The sequence below is a fragment of the Diadema antillarum genome, unplaced genomic scaffold (genome assembly GCF_040938485.1).
Source record: "Diadema antillarum isolate AM-2024a unplaced genomic scaffold, OU_Dant_1.0 scf00000113, whole genome shotgun sequence".
NCBI lineage: Eukaryota > Metazoa > Echinodermata > Echinoidea > Diadematoida > Diadematidae > Diadema > Diadema antillarum.
In genome coordinates, this window is record NW_027271002.1 from 627,723 (window position 1) to 645,770 (window position 18,048).

Sequence of the window (18,048 nt, forward strand, 5' to 3'; positions counted from 1 at the left end):
TGCTAATGTGCAAAGTGGAATAACGAACTGGTCTATAAAAACCAGTTGCAGTGAATAACTTGAGCTCATGTCTCATCAAAAGCGAACAGGGAAGAAGGTCCTCAAGGGAAACACACCCTATCCATTTCTAGTTTATAACATTATAACGCCTATTATTACTTAATGGAAAGGAGTAGCAGTAATGTGATTTGCTTTTGTATTATCATCGTGGAAATAGAGTTTGCATAACAAAAAAAAAGAAAAAAATATCAGTAAGAAACGGCGTTTGAAAAAGCAACGAATCTGAATGGAATAACGGTGGACACAGAAGAATTTTTTTCTTAATTAAATGATAATCGCATAATTCATGATGGTAATGTCATTACCTCATTATGTGCCACTTTTGCATGCCCCACCCAATCTATTACGGGGATCGACGAATGTTCATTTCGTTATGAAATCATTCCGTTGACGAAATGTTAATTTCGTAGCGAAATACAGTCACTTCGAAACGAAATGAACATTTGGTTCGTTGATGAAATGACAATAATCTATTGCCTGAACTTGGTTTGCATATTATGCTCAAAGGCGCACCCCACCCCACCCCCCCCCCCCTAAAAAAAAAATACCACCGCACAATGAGATCTTCACTCCTGATTCCGTTTCTTCAAACAGATAACTTGCGTTGGCAGATGATTGAATAGTAGCTTTCCGTAGGGTTTTTTTTTTCCGAGTAAATTCAAATTCTCTGTCGTGGTTGTGTCTGCAAAGGAGATGCCTCCCAGGCCTTGAAAATAACGTATAGCAACTGGCCATTAAGCGTCAAGAAGAAAATGTAATAATCGTAGATTGGCCATATAATTTACATCACAGCATGTGGGAAAACGTTTCTACTGTATAAAACATTGCATGGGCTGTGTGAAACACAGCGTTTTCCAGCCTTATTATGATTTATTCATGACTTGAATGATCATTCTGAAGTCTCAGGGTCATCAGTGAAAGCGTTGTACATTAGAATTCAAAACTGTGAAAGGGCAGCAATAAAAAAAGAAGATAAGGATATGCTATTTTTGTCCTGTCACCATGTCATTTCATTACTGAAAGAAGAAATAAACGACCCGTGCCGACGAAAAGCAATGACAATAACCCATTACCGTGATTATGCAGCTTCGGGATAGCCGGATCCTATACTGTTATGTTTCCATGGTAACACTGGTATACAGATCGTGCTGGCAGAGGGAAGAGGGGGCACTTGCCACCCTCTCCCCCCCCCCCCCCCCCCCCCCCACACACATTTTTTTCAGGGGGGGGGGGGAACTGGTTTCCCCCTCCCCGAATGTGCCCCTTTAATAAATAATAATCAATGATTTAAAGACCAAACTGAACAATAAAGGCATTTTTCTTGTTTAAAAATCGTCAATTTCATGACTGACAAATGCGAAATTTTCGCCCCTACCGGGGCAACTATACACTTACAAGTAAATTTAGTGTATAGATGGTAGCTTCGCTTCTTTTGACGAGTGTGCCCCCTGAAACATATACCTTTATATATAAAATACCATTTCATTTTTCCTTTTCTTCTTAGTTTTCTTGCAATATAAGAATATTTTATATCAGCATACCCCAAAACAGCACTAAAGAATAAAATATAGAATTTTTCCCCTTAAAGCACTATTTCTTTTTTAACCCAGTACTGATATGCATCTGGTATTATACTTTAAAAAAAAACGAAAAATAAAGAATTATCACAAACGCAAGATCATTACGTTAATTGGAATTGAGTTGTCAGTATACACACCTGGATTCCTACAGGTAAACCTTGTCTTCCCTTTCAGCATCGGATGATTTCCCGCTCGTGCTATTTCATCCTCCGTCATTAGTTTGGGTACCATGGCAACCGTTTCTCCGTTGTCCAATGTCACTGTCCGGGTGCCGCAAATCATTCCAAACGCAGGTGGGCAGGTTTCCTGTTCATTTTCTTGCTGCAGGAGGGCCATGGCCACGTCTATCATAAGAGAGAAAAAAACAATACCCCAAAGTTAATGGAAAGTTATTATCATGATTAAGATGCGTTGGAGACAAAAGGTGACAAGTAACATCTAATGGCTCATGAGGGGTTACGACGGGAAAGCCGCAAAATTGGACATAGAACACTTGTCATAATTGTATGCAATATTATAATATCAAAATGATAACCTAATACAATCATGTACCCCCATTCCTGAGATATTCTCTCGTCGGTCACTCATCGGAAGCAAAGCCGGCCACCCACGAAGTACATCGGATCGCAGTGCAATGAATTCGACTATTGGTCAACTATATAATCAGGTCAGTGTCAGACATGTCGGGCGGGTGCGAGTAATGAGGCAAGATCGTCTAATGAGTCTCACGCACGATATGTCTGACACTCACCTGACAGACTTTCAACTTTCAGAATAGAATAGAATTTTCAGCTTTTGATTGTGTGGAGAAATTCGTACTTAGTCCTACTTTGTTACAGCTATAATATTTTCACAGAGTCTAAGTTTCACCTTGACCATTTTCGTCTTCATCCTATATACCTAATAACACGTGCCTTTTATGTTTTTTGTCTGTTTTTGATAGAAATGTTCTGGAGGATAAAAGTAAGAATGATTGTTTATTTAACTGCGATTTTAAAAACAAAATTAGTGCACGAAAATTCGATCATGATACGCAAGTGTCGCCAAAGATTTTGCCCTAGGAAGAGAACATACCCCCTGTCACCAGCTAGGATATCTCTCTATTGTACAGACATTTCGACTTCTACCTTTTGCGTGCCACATTGATTCTCTGTTCTTAGGTACGTGTGTAAAATTTGTGCACATCATAAACTCATCGCCACCGAAAAGGTAAAAGCCCTATGCAATGCAATGCAAATGCAAATGCAAATGCAAACCCATAAATGCAAATGTAAATGAGTCGTTTTGGCGTCTGTTGACTTGTATTATCCTGGTGTATCACAATGTGAAAAAAGCAACATATTTCTCTAATCCAAGATTCTGTCGAGGACATCATATGTCCTTTACTGGTATGATACTGGCATGTTATTAACGAAGGACACTAGAATGCATTTTTTTCATAAAATGACATACTTTTATTTATCCAAACCAGAGCTAATATTATCATAATAATTGGATTCATGTTCTGTTGAAACTTACGTGATTCAAAGTTCCTTTAAATATTATATACTCATGTAAGTGTTATGTATATTACTTTGTATCATTTTGTTTTGGAAATAAAATCATTTTGAATTGAATTGAATTGAATTGAAAACTTGTACATCTTAGGGGTGTATTAAACAACAACCACCAGAGGGAAACACATACTAATGATTTTACAACACATGATTTTATATAGTAAGCAAATAATCAACGTTGGAGAAGGTGATGGGACAAACTATCACTTCCGAGGCGATCTGGATGTAGCTATCTTTCCGAAGCGCAGCTGAGGGTATAGCGTACACATTCAGATCGCCGAGGAAGTGATAGTTTGTCTCATTGCCTGAAACTAAAAGTTGATTATTTGTTTTATATTCCACATCTAGGGTCCTAGAAATTCCCATTTTATTCCACATCTGAAACCGTTTTAGCTGTGTTTAGGTATCCTTAGGGCTTAGGCTATGTGTGCGCGTAGATGACAAAACAATGAATTTGCTGCACGCATCGCGCGACACTGAAGGGAAAGTGCGTTGCACTGTGTGCTATCAAGTGACCTAGTTCTTTTCAGGTGATGTGATGGACAAAACTACGCTTTATCACGTGATCAGCTCTTGACCAATCCTATAGCAAGATTCTTAGTATGTGGAATATGAATAGCTATATAGTATATTACACAAACACAAACTTATCATTTTATTACACATATTTATATAGATAGCTAATTATAGTATATTGCATGTGCACATATAATTTGGGTTGCTACAGCTGTACTTCCCGCACTCTACCGGCTTCATTGGGCCTGTAAAATGATTTTTAACGGTGATATTGCTAAATGAGAGGCAATAATGTCGTTCATTTCAACTCTCCAAGTTAATAGACCAGACAGGAACGGAAATGGTTATCATCTCATTATGCTTCCACCCCATCCCCGTCTGTATGTTTGTCTGTCTGTATCTCTCTCTCTCTCTCTCTCTCTCTCTCCCTCTCTTTGTCATATAATAGCATATATCTCTCCAATATTTTGTGAGCTTAAAGTGAGGCAGTCCTCACGAATTTCCAAAAAAAAAAATGTGTTGTTGGTACCTCCAATGAACTACTTTCACCAAAAACAAACTTTCAAATCATCAAATAAGCTCGTAAATTTTGATTGAAAAAGTGTGAATCTGCAAGGTGAATATGCTCATGAGCAAGTCTTGGCGGAGAGTCAGACGTCACCGAGGCACAACTCTTCTCAGCCGTGTTCTGCTCGTCATGCGTACGCTCCCTAATTATTTATAGATACATGTTTACTATTTATTTTTATATCAATTACATATATAAATAAGCTTGAAATATCTTGTTTGAAATAATAAAACCACATATTGTCACATTTTATGACAAAATCAGATATGATCATTTTGAACACTTAAATTGGTTTTCTGAGGCACGGCTGTCAACTTAGTGAGTTGGGTATCAATGACTTTGCACCTTTGTGCATGCTCTTACACGATCGCTTGCAGGAATTATTTTTTTTTTAAATTGCGTACAGAGACAGTGTTTGCTTTCCGCGTGTATAAATTAGTGAAAGGTTATATCTTTTACTCTTCTTAATTATCACACAGTGAAAATTCTCAGGACTGCCTCCCTTTAATTGGCTGCCTGTGCAACGCAGAGTGCATTATAAGATCTTACTGCTTACTTATAAGGTTCTCCATAACTTGTCTCCCGGCTACGTGTCTGCACTTATCAGTGTACGACAGCGGCGACCAACAATACTCGCCTAAAAATGTAAGGGGGTAGAGCCTTCTCTTCTGTTGCACCACGTCTGTGGAACTCTCTACCAGTCCAGCTTCGGATTTGCAACAGCCTCAATAAAGTCTGAACTGAAGACCTATATTTTCCAGCAACTTTCAGTGTGAATGATGTGTGACACATTGTGGGAGCCGGGTACCTTTGAATGTTTCTACAGATAAATGGCGCTACATAAATGCTGTTTCATCATCATCATCATCATCATCATCATCATTAATGCGTGTGGCGAGGGAGTGAAGAGTAATACGGTTATTTTTTTTATGTTCTTGCCACAGCACATTGCACATTGCCGTCCCACCCCTACCCCCCCCCCCCCCCCCCCCGGCCAGCCATACATCGACCAGACGATTTATTGAAATTACCCGCTGATGCGCAAGTGATCAAGGCACTTACCTTTATGACTGTTAATTCTAGCAATATACCAAATTGATATTGCCTTGTGAGAACGAGAGCTCGTTGTAATTTACGAGACACAAATACTAGAAAAAAAGAATAACTAACAAGAAAACAAATATATTATCAGCACGATTGATGGGGAAATTACATTTTCATGGCCAACCACATCAACTTCAATAATATCATACTCTGTTCTTTTATGCCTTCGCTAATCATCCTTTAGCAATTATGTATGTAAGCGGTCATCGGCCTGTATCCGGGAGTCACACTCCAGTGGATCTAGTCCAGTGAGGACGGCAGTGCAACGTCCGGGACCAGAACATCTAGGTCCCTACAAAATGATACGACAATGGCTCACTACAACACAATAAGGAGAAATTTGGCAACTCTCAACCATCTACACGCACAGCAAGACTACCTATTTGAATGTAAAGAAAGAGACATCATCCCTAAAGGCCTACTCCTGAGGAAATCATGCGCGCTCAACTGCGATGATGACACAACCACCGAATGGCGGACTACACTTTGGTTTGCATCTCGCCAGCTTCTAGACATCGTCTCCTCAGAAATCACGCGGAAAATAACAAGCACTCAATCGAACACAGAAACGGCCAAAGCTGAACTCTTTCAAAATACAACCCCGAGAGTTTACCATGAAACACTGAACTCAATCCATGGGAAATTAGCAAAGCAAAACCACGAAGAAAAGAAACAGAAAGAACGTAAACTGAAACGTGATGAAAAATTATGTGAGGAAATCAAGGCGTCAATCAAACACGACCAGAACTGTGGTCCACTGGACAGTCTACCTGCCAGCTCCTCTAAGCCAACACAACCCCGGAATAAACATAGAAATAGGTGATACAATAAGAGAGCATATACGAAAAGAAGAAGAATCAGCAATCTAAGCAATACAACTGACTCCAACAATAATGAAACGAGTAGAGAAGGAGAAGAGTTGGGAAATGTGCCAATAATTGTCAATCTTTCTGATCATGTACTTAGCCCTGCAGAGGTCAGTATCCTTTCAAAAGGTCTTACCTTCTGCCCAACCCCTCCCAGTATTGATTATTTGCAAGTACACACAGATTTTCTTAACTTTGAAAGACAAATGAAATTGAAAGTGTTTTTCAGTGAAAATGATCAACCCCAAGATGAATCGGCTCTTGAACCCACGCCCTAAGTAGCAGCCACCAATGAAAATGCTGACAATTCCATTGTGTTAGAGACACAACGACGCTTCCGCTCCAATAGCAAGTGGAACCCACCTGTTCACAATGCACATTTAGAGGTCTTTTTTTTTGGAAAACGTCAAGTGTGACATCGACAATGTGGTGCAAAGATACAATAACCGCACTGACAACCTCTCCCAACCAGAAAGACAAGCACTACAAAGCTTTTTTATGCAAAAATAGGGACATTGTAATAAAACCAGCGGACAAAGGCTCATCAACTGTTATAATGTCAACCGCTGACTACATCGCTGAAGGCGAACGACAACTTTTAGATTCCAAAACTTACACACTACTAGACAAAGACCCCACACAAACTTATCCAGAACAAGTAAAGGAAGCCATTGAACCACTAGATATTGATCCCGAGGTCAAGAGGGTATTGACCCCACCTCACCCAACCTGCCCTAACATTTATTTCCTCCCCAAAATCCACAAAGAGAACAACCCTGGGAGACCGATTATATCCGGATGCGCATGTCCAAATGTAGAAATATTCAGACTCGTCGATTTACACCTAAGACCGCTTGTTCAAAAATTGCCCTCTTTCAGTCAAGACACGACACACTTCATAAGAACATACAGGAAATAAACACCAAGCATGCCCCATTTTCTACGTAGCATTCTAGTGTCAGCCGACGTATGTAGCTTGTACACCAACATCCCTCACAATGAGGGTATCCTAGCAACAAAACGCGCCCTGGACAACCGCATCTACCCACATCCCCCAGCTGACCAACTCTTGCGCCTATTAGAGCTTGTACTTACTTTAACGTCCGCCGAGAGATTTGCGTGTGTGTGTGTGTGTGTGTGTCTGTATGTGTTACTCGCTTTTTGGCCACTACGGGCGTGCCTCATTTCGAAGGTGCTGAATCGGAATCTTGATGATGTAATACTTGAATATGATACTTTATGATTCTTACATATTGAAGATGGCTACAAAAATCTGAATTTCCATCTATGTCCGTTAAGACGGTATTCTTGCATCCTTAGGCCTTTTGAGAAGTCCAAAGATTGCCCTCTAATATCTCTACCTTAAACTGAAATCCAATCTATTTTTTTTTCTTACAAATGATGAAGTTTTGAACATGAAGTATTCATGGTTTTACCCAACACCAATCTGTAGCAGCCTCGGAACATCGCACCACCTTTAAAGGAACAGTATAGTATTGGCTTTCATGAGAATTCAGCTTTACATAGACTTACTTAGACCCCACTTTATATGAAATGTAAAAAAGCATACAATTCTAAGAGGACGTAAAAGTTTATTTGATGAAAATCGGATTCAGTGAAACAACTGATATATAAAGTGAAAAGTGAAACAGTGAAACAAGTGTGAAACAACTGATATGTATCTGTATATATCGTAAATGATTTTATATAACATTTGTATCTCAGGACCTTGATGAAAATCAGTACATTTGCTGATCATGTAATCCTGAATAAAGATGTTTTAATAAATAAATAAATAAATAAACTAAAAAGAAATCAAACAAAACAATCCTAATAAAACGTGGGTGCCACCGTTTATTAGGATTGGTTTATATTGCACATCTCAGCCATTTCAACACCAGCTTACGTCAAATAAACCTTGAATTCATTTTAAAATTGTATATGCATTTTCAAATTTCATAAGAGATTTCTCATTGCTAAAAAAAAATCACAAAAAAAATGTTGGAAAAGCCAAGCCCCTTATCAACAGAAACTGTACTTTATCTTCGATGTCACACCCTGCATTATGTCATTGATAAAATAATCCTTTGGAATTTTCTTTTCTTTTCTCTTCTTTCGTGATCCATTCCAAGTAATCCAAAGATGTAGCGGGAAATTAGTATACAATATACATGATATATAGCACATACTACGATATTCTTCTCGCCACATAAGTGACGTTTAGGGTATCAAGTAAAAATGTATTTAAGTCACAGAGGCCCTGTCCAGCGGCGGATCCGGGTTTTTTTTTATTAAAACAAAAGAAATAAAAACAAAAAAATGGGGGCGCATGCGTCCCCCTTTAATCAAAAAAAAAAAAAAAAAAAAAAGAGGCGCCTCCTCTTTCCGGAATTCCTGCTGTCCCTGCTTTAGTGTCGGTATCATTTTTCTGAGTATCATGAAAACAGATTTGATTACATTGAAGAAAAAAAAAGTTGCTTTGAATAGCAAACTTACCGCAGAAAATGAGCATCACTGTGAGTTTGTAAAGAATTCCTGTCATAGCTACTGATGAAATCCACGTATCTGGCGCAAAGTGAAGTTGTTTTCTCACACTCTGATAGAATTGTACAAGGAAAAGAAAATAGGTGCATGAAACGAGTATCACACCTAGGGAGCAAACGAAGGAGGTTTGGTTCTGCTGCCGAGAGTTACCGAAATTATGACCAACAAGCGTAATGGAAAATTCCCACTATGATCTCTAACTGTCATGTAACAATGAAAAGCTGTAAACCGCTCGCAGGTACATTACGACTGCGGGAACTTCTGTGTGAGTTGTGGACTAAAATTACATTTTTTTTCAAGTGTTCATAATTCGCGCGGGCGCGCGCGTACCGTGTGTGTGTCTACACGCCTTTGTTGTGGTACTGACGTGAAATTAATAAATTGTATTTAAGTCAAGCCCGGTGTTAAATGTACACAAAAATCTCAATTAACATTGAAAAGTTGTGCCCCAAATCCCCTCTTTTTTTTGTTTTCTTTTTTGTTTGGGATATCAGATTTTCTTACAATTTGACCATTATATCAGAAGCTCAATCAACATTTAGAATTTATGGTGGTTTTTTTTCTATTTGCTAATTATTCCTAAATTTCTAGTTATCTTGTTGGGAGAATTAACAAAATATTATCGTGATATTGGGTTAACCGTTCTATTCACTGTCCTTTATTTTGTTATAGCAGGTGGGCAACATTAATGTTATGATAGGGCCTGGTCTTGAATTAGTAATGTATATTTATGATACGATTACGAACAGACAGGCGAACAGACAGACTGGTGGAAGAACGGAAAGATGGACGGATAGACAACCCCAAAACATAACCGCTTCCATCCAGGCGTCGCTTTGTGGCGAAGGCATAAAAAAAAAAAACGTACTATGATACATAGTTTCATATTTAATGCTAAACCGCTATTTTCCGTATAATCTGCCTAAGTGAGCATGTAGAAATATGGTAAGGCGTGAAGTAAAACGCGTCAAGATAAAGTTATTATGTGAGTTTACTAATCGTGTAAATTATATATTTGAAAATAAACAGATTACGGCTGGACTTTTCTTAGACTTGAGGAAAGCATATGATATATCAGATCACTCTGTATTTGATAATAAGCTGCATATCTATGGTATCACAGGCATTATATTACAATGGTTTGAAAATTATCTTAGAACGCAAGCAATTCGTTGATATCAATAATGTGCAGTCTGGTATATCCCCTTTAAGATGTGGAGTGCCACATGGGTCAGTTACCGGGACCATGTCCACTATACCATTGTTTACAATATATGTAAATGGCATGAGTAGTATATCTCCTGCCTAATTTGCCGATGACATCAGAATTTTCATATTTGATACAGAGTTTTCACAGATTAACTCCAAGCTTTATGAAGAAATGGAAAAAATTATTTTCTTCAAAGAAATGAAAGTGTGTTAGATAATATAAAAAAGACCCATTTTATGGTTTTTACTAAGAGAAAATTAGACCGTAATGATGTCAAGATTACATTAAAGAATGGCGGTATACAGCGTGTTTTAAGCTCAGGACTTTTAGAAGTTATTATCAATGCAAAATTAACACTCAGTGAACATATTGGTGTCATCTGCAATAAATTGTCTAAGAGTGCTGGCTTGTTAAATAGGTTAACATCTTCCTTAGAAATGTATTGTTCACGTGGTGTAATACAAGGTCGTGTAACACACTCTTGCACCTCATATTAATTATTGCGTTACGTCATGGGCCAGTACTGCAGAACGAAATATAAATCGATTGCTCAAAGTACAAAAGCGTGTGAAAAGATTCATATTTAATTTTCATACTATGCCCATGTGGTTATACTCAGTCGCTGATTTGCTTAAATCGTTAAAAAGTTCTACATATTGATGATATACATATTTTTTTCCAAATTGCTATTCTTATTTGTGTGTGTGTGTGTGTGTGTGTACACACTCCTCCCTACTTCTCTACAAGAGTATTTCACACTAAATATGTCCATCCATGATTATCATGCAAGAAATTCTTCTGATGTCGACTCCCGTCTGTGCGCCCCTAAATGCTCAAAAATTATCTTTTCTTCAGAGGCCCTTTGGTATGATTGATACAATATACGAACTATCCCTTTTGTCAACATATAGTCAATCAATTCCAGAAGAGATAGAAGTTGCGTTTATTAGATTTACATGCTTGCAGTGACCTCGCCACGTGTAAAGCGATATGTCACTTCATAATGTAAATCTGAATGAATTATTTTTGTCATTAGGATCCAACTTCGTTAGATACAAGCAATCAGCCTATGGCTTCCTGTTGGGCCTTTAGCACGTTGCTTGTATAGGCCCTTTACTTTTATAATGCTCCTTTTCCACTTTCTTATTTTGTTGTTGTTGTTGCTGCTGCTGCTGTTGTTGTTATTCTCTGAACTGTATATGGTTGTGTGATTGTAAATGTCCTAATGTGTCTTTGTTGTGTAGTTTCATTGTGTGTTGTTTTATGAACGAATTAAATTTGCCTATAGTGTCGGTCTAGTGAGCTTTCTTTACCTAGTGTCGGTCTAGTGAGCTTTCTTTGCCTAGTGTTGGTGTCGTAGGCTTTCTTTGCGTAGTGTCGGTCTCGTGAGCCTATTTTGCGTAGTGTCGGTCTCGTGGGCTTTCTTTACTTAGTGTCGGCCTCTTGAGCCTTTTGTGCGTGGTGTCGAACTCATGGGCTGTATGACTCGTGAGCCGTATAACTCATGGGCTGTATGACTCTTGGACCTATTTTTGATGTCGGTCTCGTGGACCGTATGACTCGCGGGTGTCGGTCGCGTGGGATGACCTCTCCTAACTGAGGTTTGTGAAGCTTTGAGTGTGGAGATGTTATAAAAATCTTGATGTGGACTTGCCATATATTTCGAGCAGGGTCATGCTTTGCGACACCTGAATACGTTGTCTCCTCAAGATAGTATTTTTATTTTGTGTGTATGTATGCCCATGATTTTTTTTTTTCAGGGCTTCTACTATAAAACACTCATCAATCAGTGCTTATTCACGTCGATGTAGGGCAAGTTGTCGATCAGTTACGACATCACTACTATTAGAATTTTCCTGAAGAACTACATGAATTAATGGCACAGACACGTTCACACACACGCACACACACACACACACGCACGCACACACACACACACACACCTGTGGTATTATCACTTTATTCTTCCATATAGTCATTGCCTTGTACCATTGGGTGCATATGTGATATATTATTTCTAATACGATTAATTTGGATTCATGTTCCCCAGTTTATGGGACAGGCGATCGATAGAGGACAATAGCCTTGGGCATTCTTCTCACTTCCTACATGGCGACGTCCCATCAGAAATCTTGTCAGACAAAATAGTCACAAAGTAAGTGATGAATCAGCGCTCTATGCCAATGCTGATCGGGTGACGATTGTCAAATGTATATAAAAGGTCGATTTGTGTGTGTTTGGGTTGGGGAGCGGGGGAGGTGTTTTGCATGCTTATTTCGTGGAGTTAGAGTAGCTCCATGCTTTTTCGTAGGTCAGGTAGTATCAGTTACGAGAAAAAGGATTGTCAACGGCACACTTAAAAGTATTACAGTGTATTAATAAATCAATTCACTGCCAAAAACAACCATAGCCATCTCTCTCACGTCTCGCAGCTCACGAGACAGTCAGAAGTGAAAGAACGAGAAAAGAAAACAATAACAAGCACTTGAAGGAGAAACGTTTATTTTATAAAAACCGTTAGTTAATTCAAATTTCCATCTTAACGGAAGAAGCAAAGACCTATTTGGTGACCACATTGTTATATAAGGTTAAATTTCAGTGATTAGTGTTAGTGCTATTCTGGCCATGCTCTGCGCATTAAACACACGGGACAAGTTCAAGACCAAAATTAGTGCTGTGTGGAAATTCGGCCACTAGATCATGTAGATGGCGATGTTATTATTTTTTTCCGACACTACATTCGGGCCCCTTCGACACTGCTAGACTGTCGGGGTAGGTATCTCCGTCATAGTGGCTTGCTGAGTGGTGCCCTCTGTTATGGGTTCCAATGTTGTTGCTATTGCTGGATAAATGGTGGTAGTTAGAGTAGCTTCCATGACGGTATCTGTTGTAGGACTGAAGGCGGTATATGTTGCAGGATTGGTAATGGTAGCTGTAGCAGGTTCGTTGGTGGTATCTGTTGTAGGGTTGATGGTGGTTGCAGTTGTTGGATTGGTGGTGGTATACGTGGTAGGATTGTTGATGGTAGCCGTAGCATGATCAATTGTGGTCTCTGTTGTAGGATTGGAGATCGTAGCTGATGTAGGATTCGTGGTGGTATCTCTTGTTGGTTCCATGGTGGTAGCCACAGTAGATGGTTTGGTGACAGTGGATTGACGTGTTGTTGTAGTTGATGCAGTAGTAACCACAGGACAGGGCGGTAGAGGGCGTGTTTCCTCGGACGAGCTGCTACTCGAGATACTTCCGTCCCACTGACTTCGCCACTCAATCAGGAGCCGGAAATGGTCGGCGAGTCTACTGCTCCTTCCTGGAATATAAGACAGATCAGAGTTAAGTAATATTACTAAGTATTACATTCATTTTCATCGCAATATATTATACCGTATATTATGTTTTTGTGTTTACTTTTAGCCGTAAAGCGCAGATTTTGTATTTCAAAGACACATTTTCTTCAATTGCCCTCTTGCCGTCATCTTTCTTAAATTTCCAATCCTAGGCGATCGTTGTCGGGTTTTTGCTTTCTTTTTCGATCATTTAATATTATTTTCACCAAGAAAATATTACATGCACTTCTTATAGAAGGAAAAGAATAGCCTATGCGAAATCATGCTCAAAATACATGGGTAAAGGCTTTACAATTTGTGACGACCGAATCTCACGGATGATGTTAGATGGTTAGAACAAAATACATAATATTACTGTGGAATCATAAAAGTTTGCAAATAAAGTTGACAGACACTTACCCTCGACCAGCGTTACGGCGTGGAGGACACAAAGACCCAGGAGGACAAGAAATGACATGGCGGACAGCTTCATCTGAAGGAATGAATATGGACATACGTATACTCTTTAAACTCACATATCAATGTAGTTAAAACATATATGTTTAGCATCACTTATCATTTGAAGCGTTTGACTAGAAAACACAAGACAGCCGGAGTTTGAATCCTTGTTACATTACTTCTTACAAATTTATTTGAGCGACGTTCACAGGCGTCTCTTTGCATCTGTGCGACGCTAGCTGTACGTCATTCAGTCAAGAGTCACATGTTCGATTCTAATTTAGGCAAAAGAAACCAGTCTTTGAGTGAATATCTACTTATAGGAAACATCTTGTTTTTAATACAGGGCTAAATGGATAAAGCGGATAACATGTTATGTTAAGGATAGAACGTGCTCATGAAAACAGTTCATTACGACCAAACAAAAATCGAAAGAAATAGTGTTGAATTAAGATGAATGATTTTCTGACTTTGGCACAGTAACAGCAGTCTCAATATAACTATGGAAATGGAATCGAGTTTACCAAGTACTATATATATATTACCGGAAAGGTTTCTGCACATAATCTGTCTATATTTCGTTTCGCAGAATGATGGGTTTATGCATTTTTGAAGTATCTGTGCAATATGTATTAATTTATATCTAAACTACTGAATAGCCAATCTCAAGAAGTATGCTATCGAATGTTGCGAAGGCTACAACAATACTTATCAATTTTAGGTATCAACCGTCCCCATCATAAGCACGTACCTTTGTTCTGAGGATAGCTTTCTCGATAGTAAGGAGATGCTTGGTGATTATGGAGCTGTGATATTTCACGAAATGACTCGATCAAGAGGATCGTGGCAATTTATGTACGTTGAAAACAAACGAAGCAATTCAATTTTCTGCTTTTCCCATCAAATTTTCGACAATGCAGTGAGTTACAGACAAACCCCTTAATACCTGGAGCCGTTCTGCATGTGGTGAACTACCAATGAAGTCCTCAATAGAGATTTGTCTTGCACGGACAAAAGAAAAAAAAAACTTCCTTGTGGTGACGACGACACACTTTTTTTTTCCTTACCTTCTATATCATCATGGAATTCTTGATTCGGCAAGAAACTGACATAATTCGTATATTTCATAGCAATAATGACTTCCCCTTCAACAGGAAACGGAAGCAAGGAGTTTTCCACCATTCCGTCGCGTCGCAAGTAGTCTTCAGGGGCGGATCCAGGAATTCCGTAAAAAGGGGGCACCTTTACAACATTAAAGGGGCGCACGCACCCCTCCCCCATTTTTTTCTTTTTATTTCTTTTAACAAAAGAAAATAAAGGGGCGCGCGCCCGGTGCGCTCCCCCTGGATCCACCACTGGTCTTGAATTTACCCCCTTTTAACTCCGCCTCGGCCGATCCACCGGGGACTCTGCACTCTCTCGCTGGGCGCCATGAACACCGACCGTGCCCCATGATAAGCAAAACCAGACACCTCTACTATCTGACTGTTGTCCCCACAAGATATGAAAGTCATTCGATTTTATCCCATCAAGTTTCATAAAAAAGCACACAATCCTTTGTTCTGTTTTGTGACTGAATCTAGAAACTCTTAAGACGCCACGTTCAATAACCTTTGTCCGAACCCGCCTTCCGAAATTGCAGGGCCCTGGGTATCGGCATTGCACCAACATCGCTCAGGATATGCTCACATTATGCTATGTGAAAGATTTAAGGGACACAAACCTCTTAAGGCGCTTCAAGTCTATTTCAACTCTTCCATACAACAGCCTGTGCTATTATTAAACATGACATACAGTAGTGTACTCTGACTGAAATAAAGACAGTGTTGAGATCATCATCACACGCACAACTAATGATTCATTGTACATGTAACTTGAATATTTTGTTCAGAGTCAGCGCGAAAAAAAAACACCTCTTATAAGGGACACAAACCTCTTAAGGCGCTTCAAGTCTATTTCAACTCTTCCATACAACAGCCTGTGCTATTATTAAACATGACATACAGTAGTGTACTCTGACTGAAATAAAGACAGTGTTGAGATCATCATCACACGCACAACTAATGATTCATTGTACATGTAACTTGAATATTTTGTTCAGAGTCAGCGCGAAAAAAAACACCTCTTATTTCATATTTCAATCAAAAACGACAGTTGTCCTCGCGTTATTCTTTATGTTATTAATATAAGGCATATCAACTGTCGTGTAAAATAATTTCATTTCACTTTTCATTTTCAAATAAACCATTTCACTTTCGATTGTAACATGAGCTCTTGCCGAATACCTTAAGGATGACAGAAAAAGAAACTGCAAAAGAGTGCTATGTAGACCACTTTGCAGATGACAGTTTATTGTTCAAATAATTCCCAGTTTAAACCACTGAAACAAACAAAAACATATAAAGCTATAGGTATCGCCACTTGCGTGTACAACTTGCTTTTATGTTGATAACATCCCTCGAATGTTTACAATGTTCTCTCATTGCAAAGTATTGAGAAATATTTTAGGCGCTGTCCATGACTACATGGTATGTGAATGTCCCATTATGCTGTTTTTCTCAATTGACTTTTAAGTGCTCATGCGCAGAAAAAAAAAAAAAACTTCGAATATTGGCCTATTGACATGTTCTCATTTGCATCATCGAAATTTATTCAGGAAAGCAAATATACATTTACTAAAAGCTGGTTCACGTTTTACCGTAAAGGTGTCCTCTGTGTATTCTCTTTCTTCTCTTTTATCCCCCACGTATTGTAGCTCCCAGAACTCACTCGATATCTTTTGGACGCTCTCTGTAGTACATCATGTTGCGTAAGAGAATAGACACAACACACACACACACACACACACACATATATATATATATATATATATATATATATATATATATATATATATATATAAACTCACACTCACACACACACGCACACACACACACACACACACACACGCACGCACAGACACACACATCTGTCATGAGAGGGCAAACTGCATGCCGTTCCCTGTGTATATCACTCCCTCTCCATAGATATATGTGAACAAAAACAATAAAAAACACGACTGCAATAGTTAGTGATAAATTAGTGTAGAAAAGCCGTGTTGATAAGTATATAGTAAGAGCATATATATATAATAATATATATGAGTATCTGAATATAAGAACGACCCAAGTCCATGGAAGACCATTTGAAGGAAACTTTAAAAAACTTCATATCTTTTTTAATTGTCCAATAATATTCTATTTAACTCTGATGGGAAGGCAACATTGTATATACAAATTAGAACATATGTCATTATGACAATTAACATTTACATTAATTGTGGAGAGGCCATTTTGTGTGATGGACTTGGGTCGTTCTTTGAATCATATGGACTTGGGTCGTTCTTTGAATCATATACACGATATTCTGCTATAGAGATGAGAGAAGGATGAGAGAGGGTGCTATAATATGAATGTAAAAATGACCCAAGTCCTTCATTCTTACATTCATATAAGATTTAACTCATTTATTTCAGGCACTTCTGGGGGTAATTAGGATTTATCATTTATACACAAGATGAGTCCATGCATAAGCTACAATTTCCCATGTCAAACTGAATTTGGCCAAAAATTGGACTTGGGTCGTTCTTATATTCAGGTCTTCATATATATGTATATATACATATGTATATATATAACATATACACCAACGCTATTTCTAGCGTTAGACGGAAATACCCAATAAGAGGCAGTTTGGGAAAATTTACATTTTAAAAAGATAGATAGTTTTATCTGACTGTCCAACAACAACTCCTTTACGTTTTTCAGATGTATCTTTTAATGTTTGTGTGTGATTGTTTTTATTACATTTTTTCTTAAACTATGACAACATTACGTATCATTATTTCATTAAGTTTCATTCATTCATTAAGTTTACTATTTACAAAGAAAACAGTTTTGTCACTAGTTTCTAAATTGTCATGAGACAAATATTTGATAGGAAGAAAACCTCCATTATCTGTGTTCCATTATTGAGCACACCAAAATAAACACATCATTGTTTAATTGAGTATATGAATATAAGAACGACCCAAGTCCATGGAAGACCATTTCGAGTAAACTAAAAAAAAAAAACTTTCTATCTTTTTTATTTGTCCAATAATATTCTATTTAACTGTGATGGGAAGGCAACATAAAACATACATTATTATGACAATTAACATTTACATTAATTATGGAGAGGCCATTTTGTCAGGTGGACTTGGGTCGTTCTTTGATTCATAT